The sequence below is a fragment of the Corvus brachyrhynchos genome, unplaced genomic scaffold (genome assembly GCF_000691975.1).
Source record: "Corvus brachyrhynchos isolate BGI_N302 unplaced genomic scaffold, ASM69197v1 scaffold202, whole genome shotgun sequence".
Lineage (NCBI taxonomy): Eukaryota > Metazoa > Chordata > Aves > Passeriformes > Corvidae > Corvus > Corvus brachyrhynchos.
In genome coordinates this window covers 1,369,115-1,384,003 of record NW_008238132.1, presented here as the reverse complement: position 1 = coordinate 1,384,003, position 14,889 = coordinate 1,369,115, and the positions used below count along the sequence as shown (strand labels likewise).

The window sequence follows — 14,889 nt, the reverse complement described above, 5'->3', positions numbered from 1 at the left end:
TAAAATACAACTTGGGCATGCAAATGCAAGTAACCTTAGACGGCGATAATACTTGTACTCTCAGCTAAATATGATGTGCAAATGGTGGTGGAAGGGCCAGGCCCTGAAAAGTAAAAGTCCTCTCCAGGGTACAAGTAAGAAATAGATACGAGGTGTTGGGTGGGTGGGGGGCTGGGGGCGGGGAGTGCAGTGTCCATTAGTGTAGGAGAAATTTGGGTTTTTTCTATCTTCTGCTCAACTGTCATCACTGAAAATTTTGGAAAATTGAATCCATCTGGAGGTTATTTTCTGACTTGAGTGGAACTACAACTCTTTAAGTGTAGTCCTGTTGCTCCATTCTCACAGAGTATCAGAAAATAAGCAATGTAGAACGTATAGGCAGAAAAAAAAAAGGAAGAAAACACATTAAATATTAATTTAAGTATAATCACACATTTAAGGAAACACTTGACTGTTTCTTCAAAGTTCAAACAACTATGAAGAACATTCTCTCTTCACTTCATTTCACTACACTTCATCTCACCCTTCCTTTTTCCTCCTCAACATGCCATGCCTTTTTTTCCACCTGCAAGTCATCAGGAATTTTTGTGATCTAAGATTCCATTTCAAGGTCAAACTCTGCTGTATGTCTACATGAACCATCCCTTTAATTCAGTTAGGCTGTTGCCATACACAGGTACACTGGGAGGAAGACAATGAAAAAATAACTAGGGAAATATTTTTTTTCAGTGGGAAGTGCCACTGGTCCAAAAAAAAAAGATTTTCAAATCTCAGTTTGAATTTTAGATCTCCATTAGAAAACTAGTTTTATTTATGCACCAATCAGGAAAACTGTGAAGGACAACTAATTAACTCTTCAATAGCGAAGTATTTAAAAACCACTTTTCTGAATTAGAACAGTAGTGTTAATAGAAATATTTTCAGTGTGCAATCATATAGAATTGCAACCCAGTGTTATTTCTAAGTCAAATAAAAATTCTTGGGTTTGACATTTTGAAAATTAAAGACTGAGTAAATGTGAAGATAACAAAAGTTAAACTAGAATGCAAAGGAAAGGGTAAAATTAAATTGCAAATACATTTTAAATTAAATAAATCACCATAACTTGTTCATAATTTTGGAGTATATGTCATTATAGTTGAATACCTTCAATCCTATATTCTCGTTTCATATTACTTGTGGTACCCGCACTGAGATACAATAAAACTGATGTCTTGTTTATTCTTAAATTGTTTGAGAGTAGATATGGCCTGATAATTTTGGTAAATTCTTCTCTGATTAATCATTTTGAAATTGTAACAAGAAAAAAGGCTTTATAGAAAAAATCATAGAAAATATTGAAATTGGTTTATAACATCAATTGAAGTTACTGTTTCATATCAAGGCCTTTACTCCTTGCTTTACCTTGCTTGTTTTTATCAAGACTGGAAGACAAGATAGATTAGTAACAAAAAGCTCTGCAACAAGGAACCTTAAAAATCCTGCTCCCTCATTAAAATGTGTATTTCACGTCTTATTTAATCTACTTTAAGTACTGATTTACCAGATATTTCTTGACTCTTTGTTAATAACTAGAAAGGTAAACCAAAATATCTTAAAATATATATCTTTATTTTTCTATGCAAACAAAAAATATGATTATTAGGATCTTTCTTGACAGTAGTGCAGTATCTCTAATTAATTATCCACAGTAAATTTCACTTATGTCAAACAAACACCTAAGGCATATTCTTTTTTTCCACTTGGAAATCTGAAAGTCTGCTAAAGAAAAAGGTTTTTAGAGAAAATAGTCTTTAGTTATAATTCTGTTAATTTTGTGCAGTTATTGACACTTGCTTCTTTTATATGCTTTCATATTATTTTCCTAGTGGAGGATTTACATTCAAATAACAAAAGCTGAAAGATTTATGGCTTAAAATATTGGCAAAAATATAATAGAAAGGTACTGAAAAGTCTATTGCAATTGAACGATGTTGATTTAAAATTGCACTTTCCTCTTAAAGATTTTAATTCCACTGGTGAGCTTACTTGTTATTTATACAGCAAACAAAACCAGTTCCTCTTTACAAGCTTCACTTTCACATTTATAATATCAGCTGCAGATACTGTCCAAGCTGAGACAGAAGAGGGTAATTCTTTTGTTCACTCTGATTCTGTGATTCAGTTAAATTTAGATAAGTTGGCAAACAAGGAAAAAGAGAACTATAAAATGAAAAAAGTAAATGTGATTCTAAAGAAAAAAAAGTCCTAAAAAGAAATTGATGACAGCAGGTTACTGAAATAAAACAAGTATACAGTGATATCCCAGAAAACTTTCTATTTTTCATTTTGTTTCAGTGCTTACAAAGCTAGTTTCTTCTTTTCTAAATGATCATTAATAAAAAGGTCTCATAATGTTACAATTTCTATTGAAAATAAATTGGATCAAGAATATAATTTTTCTAGTAAATTTCTACTAGTGAGCAGTTCCTTAAAACTATACTTGCTTTTCTTCCAGCTTTTGAGTAATTTACTTTTATATAATGTTCATATTTTCTTTGTATTCACTGAATTGCTGGAAATCCAGGCATGGTCATTTAACGAAAATTATACATGGAAAATTACACTCCTCAATGTATAAGAAAGTTTAGCAATTTTGGAATGAGAACTTTAATGAAGATTATCTTCCAACAGTAATTATGGCAAACACAATAAATAGTAACACTTAAATGCAGACAAACACTGCTATTACTGAAAATGTAGCGTTGTATTTTTTGATGAGCAGTGGGAAGAGCAAAATCAGAAAATAAATCAGCAAATATGAAAAGCTGATACAAAACAGAATGGGAGATGAATAAGTTAATTCAACAATATCATGATGGATGTGGGAAAGACTTCACATAAAAAATACTCCTAATTATTGATAATACTAACTAGATTAAGTAGTTCAACACTTAATAGAGATATATGACAGTCATATGGAATCATCTATGGACTCATAAAATCATCTGGGGATAAACTCCTATGCAGTGAGTTGATGTGCATGGACAAAGAAAAGGAGAAGCTTCTGCTTGTGTTTTTCAACTACAGATGATCTTCAATAACTTTTGGGGCTTGTAAAGAAATAAAATAATAAAAGGTAGAAAAAAAAAGTCAAATATTTATCACTGATTTGAAAAAATCATATTTCAGATAATTTTTTAAAAACTTGCATTAATTCAACATTAGTTAGAATTAAAAGCTATTCTAAATTAAGAATTCCTTATAAAAATAGAATATATGTTTTTATCATCTAGAACGCTTTTTGATAGCAGGTCTAATAGTAAATGGGAAAAACATTTAAGCAGGCTGAAAAATTATTAAATTAATGGTAATTTTTTATATTCTGTATCACAAAAGAAAAATAATTGAAACCCTTTCCTATAAAGAGCACTTTATGTCATGTGTGTAGTTTCCATAGTATTTGTCAGTGCACAATGCTTATGTGTAGAACATCAACCATATTGCATAAATTCTGATGTTCGACTATCATGATTGATCTTACCATTACCTCCAGTTGTAGAAATGCCAATAATTTAAACTCAAGTTTTCGCTGCTACTTTGCCTTTGAAAAGATCAAGCTATTACTATTCTATCTTTCTAAAAAAGTGCTATTTCGTTGCAGTGAAAAGATGAAGGAACCTGTTACTCCGTCTGTAAAAGGATTTAGATTCTACAGCAAAGAAATCTAACAAATCTGGGCAAACTGCTCAAACAGCTGACAGAGTGAACCATTGAAATGGCTCAAACTCCAGGGTTTGGAATTCTCCTTTGGCTGTACATTGTCTCAACATGTTACAGAGAAATGCAGAGCTCCCCTCTCTCAGGCCCTGAGCTGGGATAAGGAGTAAATAAACGTTCTTTATAGCACTCGTCATCTCAGGAATTTTGTGCAACTCTTAAGTCAAAAAAGACATGCCACAAAAATTGAATATTAGATTAAATATTTTACAACTTTATAAGATAGAAGGGAGGAAAATAGAACAACAGTGTCTAATAGGATTCTGTAATATACTTTCTGAAAAGATGAATTCTTCATTTTTCCAAATAATGCAGAGTAGAAACTATTTTGGACCAGAATATGTTTCTGTATCCAAATGTCTAGGATGATCTGCTGCAGGGTGAGAAGTCCCAGACCATTCCAGACAGTGTCTGCATCTAATATTCAGCACTAATTGTACACACCTGTATAATGTGTCAATTTACCCAGGCTGGTAGTAGGGTATACTGTCATTTCCTCTCCTCTTGACTGAGTATCTAAAAGGATCTTGCATGAAAAACTTCTGGAAAAAAGCAACAGTCACAAGGAAGATCAGCCCTGACCTCAGTGTCAATGTGCTTAGTGCTAGAAAGCCAGGGTATGCCCACCTTCAACTACTCAAAGAACCTGTGAAGCAGATTTGCATGAATTTAAAGAATTGTAAATATGGAGTAAGGCACTTAGTGCCCTATATCACTGGGTGCATCTAAATTCCTTCCTCCTTTTTGATACCTAGTTTCTTCTTGCTCTCGCCAAACAGATGCTTGTTTCAGACTGGTATTCTGTGAAAAAAAGAGATCTGGGCCAGAACTCAATGAGGAAAATGAATAGGAAAATGCACAGCAAAAACAACAGACCATCAGCTTTAGTTAGTTTTCTTCTTCTTGTAATTTAGTCTCATGTCCAAAAAGTAACTGTATAAGTATTACTTCTTTATATATATAAATAATAACGTAAAAATATCATTAAAAAATCTATTAGTGACATTCTGTCTTATAATTGAAGTAATTGTTACTCTACAACACATCTACTGTGCCAGTAGACATTAAGCAAACATTAGCAAAACCAGAGAAATTTCGTTGGAATGTTGGAATGGAACTGTGTTATAGGCTGATTTTTTTTTTTTTTTTTCCTTCTGCAGTGAATCTTTCAGCCTAATAACACCTATGACTAAGTTTCAAATTCTTACTGGCTCTGAAAGATGTCACAAGAATTTTCCAGTGAAAATCTCTTACCACTTTATCCCCCAGCACCAGACTCCAGCAGACTTGCTCTCAATTTTGGTGACCTGCTGCTGCACGAGAAAAACTCCAACCACCTTTCAAAAAAAATCCCACTGCTGACCTTAGCTACAACTTTTCAGTACACCAGTTTCTGCTTATGCATTGCACCTACCAAAGGGAACTTTTCTCTGATGGAGTTTCTTTCCCAGCATACAGTCTTCTGCAGTTTACCCTGGTGGGAACTTCTCTCTACTGCAATCTCCACATAGCCAGGGAATACATCACTGTTGCTAAAATGTTTTCGATGCACTGGTTAGTTCCATGTGTGCCATTAGCTCCATCCCATCCCTGCTGCCATTCCTTCTATATTCTTTGTATTTTAAACTGTAATGATCTTTTTTTTTTGCTTCCTCCTCCCTAGTTTTCTACCACATGATAATAATCAGTGTCCATCAGTGGAGCTGAAGTTACCTTTAGATAAAGAAGAAGTGTCTTTTTTATTGAATAAGCTTCAGCTGCAGCACAGACCAAAGTATGTGTTCATCCATTGAAATGGACTCATTAGCTTCACAGGGTTGTTTAAATGTGCAAATTATATTAATTACTGCATAAAAATTTTTGGTCAGGTTGTACCCAAACTGCATCAACCATAGAAATGTCAGCTGTGATAGTAAAATAGTATATCCAGTTCAGGGGGCTGTTTTAGTTCCACATTGCCTTTTTGGCTAACAAATACTGCTGTACTATTCTTATATGTTTTGCTTACAGAAATATTTCAGAAATTTAGCATTATCAGCTTCTTTACTTCTCTTGTCTCCCCTGACAAAAAGTTTGCAGAGAAGAGTGTTTGGTAAAGAAACACTTTCCAATATCTTTCCAGTGTGTTTTACACTAAGAAGAAACAGGTTGGTGAAATAATAGCTGCTCTTTCATCACTGAGAGCAAAGGGAAAGATTTTTTTTTTAAATTTTCATTCTTTGGAATGGTATACAGAAGACCACTGAAATTTGAAGATTGGAGATATGATTCTCTGCTCTCTAATGTGAAGGAGGCAACAAAGGTCTAAAACCAGAGGGAAATTCCCAAGTGCAGGCACATGAATAATTGAATAACAATCTGTTTAGAGAATACTAAAGAAGAGACATTTAGGAAAAAAAGGAAAAAAAAGAAAAAAAAGAAAAAAAAGAAAAAAGAAAGAGGACAATTTATTTTTTATGACAACATTTAAAGAAAAATTTTCATAGAATCACAGAAATCAGTACAAATCCCCAAATTTTTTTTAAGACAAAAATATTGAATTTTATTGTGGGTTTACCTTGGTTGGCTGCCAGGTGCCCACACAACCACTTTCTGACTTCCTCTCCTCAGCAGGACTGGAGAGAAAATAGGATGAAAAATCTCATGGGTTGAGATGAAGACAAGATCATTCACGTATTACCACCACAGCCAACATCGATTTTACTTGAGGAAGTTTAATTTATTGCCAATTAAAAATAGACTCGGTTACTCAGAAACAAAACCAGAAACCAATCCCCCTCCCTTCCACTCCCCTTTTTTCCCATGTACAAATTTCCTTCTTCATTCCTGACTACTGGACCTCCTCTTCATGCTGAGCAGTGCAGGAGGATGGGCAATGGAAGGGGGGGGTCAGCCCATAGCAGCTCCTGTGTGTCACTCCTTCCTTCTCCTGCTTTTCTTCTGCTCTGGTGTGGCTCTCCACCAGTTTCAGCTTCCTCCACAGCACATCCACCTGCTCTGCCATGGAGTCCTCCATTGGCTGTAATGCAGATCTCCTCTTGCCTGTGGTCCTCCACAGGCTGCAGGGGCACAGCTGCCTCACCACGGTCTTCACCAGGGGCTTCAGGAGAATCTCAGCTTCAGTGGCTGGAGCAGCTCCTTCTCCTCCTTCTGCACTGAGCTGGGTGTCTGCAGTGCTGTTCCTCTCACATGTTCTCACCCTCACACAGCTGCTGTGCAACACTTTTTACCCTTTCTTAAACATGTCTTCCCCAAGGTGCCACAGAGCCTTTGGCTGCAGGGCCCAGCCATGCCCTGCATGGATGGATTGGAGCAACCCAGATCTAGCTGTGTCCGGCCTGGGGCAGCCCTGGACACCCCTCACAGAGGTCCCTGGAGCCCCTGCTGCCTGTGCCTGGACACCAAATACATTGATTCATATAGAAAGCAATTTTGGTTTAATTTGGTTTAGTTATAAAACAAAGCAAATAAATTTTAATACTTTCTCCTGCTATATGTTGCGATCACAAAATCTAATCAATTTAATTAAAAGAGACATTTTCTCAGAAATTCTATAGATTTGGATGAACTCCCATTTCTCCCTGAAATGTTGTTCTTATTAAAACCAGCCAATTATTAGTAATGTATTAAGCCAACCTCTGCAGGCTAACTAAGCTTCTTTAATAACACAAAAGGCTTATAAAACAATCTGCCACATAAATTTTAAAATTTAAATCAATACCAGAATTTTCATGAGAATTTTAATATTTACATGCAATTGAGAAAGATACTGTGCTGGTTTTAGCTGGAGTAGTTAACTTCCTTCCCAGTGGGCTGGTATAGAGTTATGTTTGGATTTGTGCTGAACACAGGGCTGATAACACAGAGATTTTTTTGTTATTGCTGAGCAGAGCTTACACAGAGCCAAGGCCTTTTCTGCTGTTCATACTGCCATGCTGGGGAGGGGGCAGGGGGTGCCTGGAAGGCTGGGAGGAGAGGCAGCCAGGACAGGTAACCCCAACTGACCAAAGGGACATTCCAGACTGTATGGCATCATGCTCAGTGTGGTGGCATGTAGTATATTCAGTGATTACATCCTACCTCCATTAATACATGAAATTACTTATGGAAGTAGACATGAACCTTTTTCCGCTGTTCAGAGGGCCAAGTGCTAGGTTGTCTATTTTGATGATATTGCTACAGGAAGGCAAAAATGAGAAATGCCTTGGGGTTGGGTTTCTGAAAGTAATAATTACTGGGCTTTGGGTGCAACAGTATTTCCCACCATGTCCCCTGTCTCAGTAAATGACAGCCTCATGCAGCTCTGAAAAGGCACGTGGAGAACTGGGTCCTGTGGCTCTCTGTAAGTGCATGCCTTTAAGGAAGAGAGGATAAAAGGCTCTTTGACTTTAAAAAAGTAAAGATAAAATAACAATAGTACATATTACAATTAATAATGATCACTTTCAGAATATCTTACAGCTTCAAAGCACTATGAAACTATCAAGTAATTAATGTTTAATTAGTGAAATTAACATAATTCAATATACAAAGATGCTGAAATAACAGAGGAGTTTTAAAACACACAAGCTAAATCCCCAAGCCCACCTGAGAAGCTGCACAACTTTGTAGTCAGGTTCTACACTATCCTTGATGTGCTATGAAAGCTGAATGACCAACAGGAGCAGAGTAGACCAGTGGAATAAATCATTTGGAAAAAAATAAAGTCTCAAATGCAATCCAGGCTTTAGATGGTTCTCCAGAGGGTAAAAATCACACACCTTGATGTTCAAGCTACTCATACTACTAATAGATAGGAAAGAATTGACCAAATAGAAGTTGAGGTTTTGTCTTTTTTTTTTTTCTTGTAAGCAGCTTTTTATTGCTAATTGATTCTTAACAGCTTATTCGCAGTATGATTCTGCATTTTTATACACTTAGAAGTTCCATTGACTTAAACAGGAGTAGTGAGTGAACAAGGAATGGAGAATAGGGCCTTTGAAGTTCAGTGTCATTATTTAGATTTTAGGCATGCCTGGAGACAGCACTCTAGATTAATAAAATGCTTTGCTTCAATTAGATCTGTGTCTCCTGCATCCCTCCCCAATTCCCTCTGCCCTTGTTTAACATACTCCCTTATCCCTTCACATTATCCAGACAGGTGCTCTCTGCTACCAAAGTCTTGCAAGTTTCATGGAGAAGATTCAGTGTGGGGAGGCATGGTATATATATTGGTTTCTTGGCTGTGATGCATAAAAGGAGAATGTGTGAGTCTGTGAGTCTGATTTGTTCTCCCTGAATATATTGTTTCAGAGATTCTTTAAAAATATCTCTGAAAAAAATAATCTTAAAAGATCTTTTAAACAGATATGCTCACTTCTCTGTATTGCAAGCACATTTTCACAATCTAGCACAAAAAATGTAAATCAAAGGAGTATTACTTCTAGCTGATTAATTCTGGGGGAGAGGGAAGACAATATAAAGAAAAAATATATATTCTTTATTATATATGAACTCAGACTTATACCATGACTTTCTCTCATTTTCCACTGTATTAAGTCCCCTCATTTCAGATTTTCTTGAAAGAGACTTAGGAGCATAATGCAATGGCTACTGAAAACTGACACATTCTGCAAAGTGGGGCCAGGAAATTTTAAGTTTCATATTGAGTTCAATGGGAAAGTCATAAGGCCCTGCTCTTTCTCCCTGGGGGTATTTTCCTGTTTTATTGTCAGTACTATAATGGGCAATCAGTTCCTGAAATGGTGCCCTGCTGTCTAGATGAAGCATTTATAGGGTTTTTAAGCAGTGCATTTGAACACTGCAGAATAAAAAAAGTCAGCTCTTGTAAGTTCAGATTTTAGGGCCCTGATCCTGCACTGAACCATCAGCAAACCTCCTGCCCACTTGGAATTCAGAGCAGGATCAGGGTCTTGATTTCTGCATTTGCTGCTGCAATTCAGACCTTTATTTATCATAGCTGGAAACAACACTACAAGTAAAAATGCTTCTAAAATCCAAGTGTCTATCCCTTTTAAAAGTAAACTTCCCTAGATTTATGCACATATATTTACATAGTAATCCTCTGAATGGAGAAACAGCTCCTAATGAATTAGGGGATTACTACAAAAATATATAAATCATCACACGTTTTCCATGCAGAAACATTTTATTAAAAATAAAAGTTCCAATTCAAATGAAAAAAGTCTTTTTAAGTGCCTAACATCACAAACCAGATCCAAGAAAGAACTTATGAGCCAGATTCAATATAAGATTTAGGCCTAAAATGAAACTAAGAGAATTTAGGGATCTCTTAAGGTTAGTCTAAATTAGGATTTAGAAGCCCAAACTTGACTACAGGCCAGATCATTATCTAGGTCATCTCTTTCCAGCACTTGTTAATCCTTACAATACCTGAATCTATAAAATGCCTTCCTGTGAGGCTTAAAGTTTACTACTGCTAAAAGTGGCCATACTTGTTCAGCCCTGGCTACTGAAGATATATGCCCATTGCCCAGTCAAATTCCAGACTTAATCAGGGGATAGTAAGTCAGTGAGCTATCTACTTCTCCAGAAAAGTCTGAAAATATTGCTATGTCTTTTTTTTTTTTTTACATCTGCCTAATGCTCAGAACTGCTCTTCACAGAAGCTGGAGGCCTGCTACCAGCCCTGAGCCACCATTAGCCATAAATTTTACAGCAGCCACAGGAAAGGGCATGTTCCACCTGTCTGTGGACATGAGACCTCCATGAAGCAAGAGGCATAGTATTACAACAGATAGAAAGTTTATGACTGACTCCCTCCTAATTGTTATGGCATTTAGCAGGAAGAGGTAAATATGATGTTTCATCAGGTCTTTATTCCTAGAACTATTGTCCTCATAAGCAAACGGCATAGGCAATACACTTCTATTCTGACATAGAGAAATAATGTAATTTCTGTCCCACTCAAAGGACAGGTAGAGAACACTTTCTATGGTCTTTTCTGGTTACAATGGCTTAATTTCAAGAGACAAAGCAAACATTTTTTAGAACTGTCCTCACCAAATTGTTGATTGTGTCTCAGGTGGTCACAGAGCTTGGTGATTTAGGCCATTGTTGTATGGAGGACACATCAATTGCTTCAAGATTTGGAAAACTCCTTACTACCAATGGTTTAACTGCCAGCCTATGGTTCAAAAGACAGGAAATGCAATTTATCACTTTTCAAAATAATTCCCATTGCTGTCTATTCCCCCAAGCTGTGTAGGCTCTCAAAATCAGCATCTCTCTCTTTTCATCTGAATTCTTTCACACCAGAACAAGAATTTATTCATGGGAACCAGCTACTTACTCTCAGCTGAGTGACATATATCTGACTTCCCCATACCTTTTTCATTCTGGGCTCAATTAACCTTGTCTCATGTAAAATGAAAAAAAAGGATGACAGCATGAGCAGAATTGAATATTATGTGAAGACTTTTTTTTTTAAGATTCATTGAAAGACTGAGGACATACCTCCATAGATAGATGTTAAGATGAATATGGCAACCTATCCCAAATTTCACCTGTCTGGCTATAAGCTGACTCCAGTTCCAAGGCTGGGTGGAACCAAGACCAAGTTAATCAGGAATCAGGAGACTCCTGAGAAAAAGAGAGTGTTGGCAACTTTGCAATTTTGAAAGGTTTGAGACTGTTTCAGACACTCCTTCAGCCTCAATGAATAGTTCTATTCAGTAGCAGGTGATTATCCTTAAGAGCAGGACCCATAGACACAGACAAAGCTAGTAGAGACACCCTACTGTGAGTGGTTTTTTGGCAAGCCTCACCAGAGACTTTGGCAGCCTCTCTTCCTCTAAAGTGCTACTGTGCTTTTGTGTGGCTGCATTCTTCATGCAAACAAATACCAATGCCAACCCTAAGAACATGAAGAACTGATAATAATTATTGTTTTCACTGCTGGGTAGCAGAAAACAACTGCAAGATCAAGAAATATCCCGCTTTCTGAGCTTTTTTTTAGAAAATATATATATTTCTTTAAGCTTAAGTAATAAAACCCAGTTATCTTACAACATATTTGAATTGTGTTTTCATTATATGCATGTACATTTTGAAATGGATTGCAATTTTTAATTAAGGCCCCATGTGGTTATCCAAAAAGAGTAATTAGTAGCTTCCAATAAAAGTTTTATGTTAATGCTTGTGAAATAATGTATTAGACAATTTTAGAACAAAACAAACTAAAATGAGGAATGTCTTAAATATCGCAACACTTGAGTCCAAATAAAATGTTTCTTTTATTCAATTTTTTCTACTCCATGCCATGTTTGACAAAGTATTTTTAGTAGCTATACATTCATATAACCTCGAGGCTGGAAAATATTTACTTGCTTGGGTTGAAAATATTTCTTTACAGTATTTCTGGTGGGCACTTACCCTGGCCTTCTCTGGACTGCTTAGTGAAATTTTAATTCTGGGAAGAAGGAGAAAATAAGCACCACAAAAAATTGTGATAAAGAAAAAACATGGACGAGAAAGAAATGTAAACAGAGACATAAAAGGGCAACTGGCTTTACAAACTGATTAGGAGCAACACAGGAGGTTGGATGGGGCTTTGAGCAACTGGTCTAGGGGAAGGTGGGGTTCCAACTCCCCTGAGTTGGAACCAGATTAACTTTAAGGTCCCTTCCAATCCAAATCATTCTATGATTCTGTGATCATCTATTCACAAGTTAGCAGTGAAAACTATTTCTAAGTTTTGTAGCAATGCTCTATCTTTGCATGAAACATAATACGCAGTCTAAAAAAATCACTTAGGGTAGAGTGTCTGCCTGACTTCTACAAGTGTTAACAGCTGTTGGGGTGGGAATAAGCAGGGTTTTATTGCTTATCCACTTGCCTACAGTCTGCAGCTCTTTGAAACATATGCCCTTTTTGAACCTTGTTCCAAATCAGGGAACAACAAGACTTGTTCACAAGAGGAAAATTCCCCTACCTCTAAAAAAGATAAAATGTTCATGGCAAGATGACTCCAAAGAATTTCTCTGAGACACTGACAATTTGGGCTGGCCTGAAGGCTTTGGTCTGTTAAACAAACACAATTCATTCTGTCTTGTGAGGAAAGCCACAGTGAGTATGCAGGGAGCAGTGAAGTTTCTGCTGAGTAAGCTGAGATTCTATCTCCTAGAGTTCTGGGTTGTGATACAGGACTGCCAAAAATACATGTGTTAATGACTAATCTTTCTTTCAAGATCTCAGCAGCAAATGACTCACCTCATGCATGACAGTAGCTCCTAACCTCTTGATACCGGCTTGATGTTAGAGCAACTAGAGACCTATTGGAGAGAAACGTTATTGCAGAGCTCTGAATTATGCATATTCTAGATGCACCAAGGCTGACAAGGCTGTGTAGGTGGAAGATGTCACTCCTACTAGATGTGTCTTCATTACTGAAATTCAAACACTAGCTCTTTTTGACTCCAAGTGTTTTGTTTACAAATGAATAATGAGAACTCTAATTTGATAATTAATTTTTACACCAGGTATTTTTGACTGTGTCTTTTGTTTACTCATTGGCATACAGGGGTTTTCTGGTCTAAGGGCTAAGGGAGAAGGATACACAAACAATGACAGGAGACCTAACCACTATTTATGTTCATTTTTGGTGATTTTCTCCTACATGTAATCAGCACATATGCGTTTACTTTTATTACAGTTTTAAATTATTTGGGCCAGCAGATGGAAAGCAAAGGAGGATAGTTATAATTTCTATCAGCGGTTCTCTTCTTATCCCTTTGCCTCCAGCACACGATCTGTGGTCCTTATTTGTCTTCAACAATCTACTGATCAAATATTTATATTCCTAGTTCTTTTACCCTAATAGAAGAATTCAACTGGTATTTCCATGGGAAATTCTACTTCTTCAAGAAAAGAAGAATCTCAAGACTCTGAATTATCCGCTTCTCAGAAAAAATAATCCTGAAAGTTGTCTTAGAATATAAGAATATTTTCAGCAGTTTGTAAGATTTAAATACAAACTAAAATTTCAGACTTTGGAGTCCTTGTATGGAGACATTATTATTTATCTGTTTCTACTGTTTCTGCTGAAGTAATTTTACCTGAAACCTTGTAATTGCTTGATTAGGGAGTGTTGTTCCCTGATAGACTATTACAGCTAGTTCTTCCTTCTTTTTTTTCACTTGCACCTGATTTAGCTCCCACTTTATTGCCCTCTAAGATAATGACACTGCACTTGATACAACTATTTTTCATTCTCTTTCAACACTGTAGTCATCCATGTTATTCTATTTTTCTCAGATCATGATCTTCCATTGAAATGGTGATCCCTCACAATGCTGTTTATGATGTTTATATCAAGGTCCTCAATGGAATACCAATACATTTCCCATCAATGATGCTCCTGGATCTTAATACTTTTCCTTCTAACATAAACCCTTTTCTCTAAAGAATGAACCCCTGTTGTTTTGATTCACAGAAGTATTTTTAGACAATGATCCAAATTGCAGAAGAGACTGTCTTGAGGAAAAAACCCTCTTCGATGTGCAAGCAGGTGGAGCTCTGATACACCACTGCATGGATGTCACTGAGATATCCTGCTTAATTAGTTGTACCTGACACAAATTTAGCAGCTTAAGAAAGGAAGAAAATATAACCTTTTTTTAATTTCTTATTTTTAAATAAAAGTTACAAACCCAGTAGCAGCCCATGAACAATATTTGTAAATTTAATGACTTTATAATAGTTTGATGGAAGACTTAGGGATTAGAAGGTATGTCTACATTAGGAAGCAGTATAGCACAGTAGGGGGTCAATCTGTGGAGTGAAACCATTAATTCAAGCAATCTGCGGTGCAAACATTTTAGATGGGGTACTTTAGAAAAGCTGCAGACTTGTCTTACGTGCACCCCCTGAAGTGCAGGGGGTGTGCTACTACAGCACAATTCTTTACTTGCCTTCTATGTACCCCATATGAGGGATTAAAATGTATTCATCCATCCCTTTAATAATTACAAAAACTGGCAAAAATATAGGGTGAAACATCTCCCTAGAGATAAAGTGACTTACTATGTAGTGACTTTGACATGTAATGAGAGACATCAAAGTAAATCTGTGTCTAAGAACTCTTCATTTTTTACCAAACATATACCAGTA

General features: G+C 36.3%; 1 long non-coding RNA gene across 10 annotated transcripts in view; it reads right to left on the bottom strand.

Annotated features, from left to right (window-relative positions):
* Positions 1–2,217: 2,217 nt before the first annotated feature.
* The window catches only part of LOC108446584, a 33,653-nt gene continuing 20,981 nt past the window's right edge, over positions 2,218–14,889 (bottom strand). For 3 of the 10 annotated variants that reach the window (XR_001861794.1, XR_001861793.1, XR_001861800.1), the window contains one exon: positions 8,591–13,052. This is a non-coding gene — a long non-coding RNA (uncharacterized LOC108446584). Of the gene's footprint in view, positions 4,561–4,892; positions 5,292–6,316; positions 6,375–7,728; positions 8,114–8,590; positions 13,053–14,889 lie in introns of those variants that run through there. The other 7 variants (XR_001861798.1, XR_001861795.1, XR_001861799.1 and 4 more) reach the window with 5 other exon arrangements.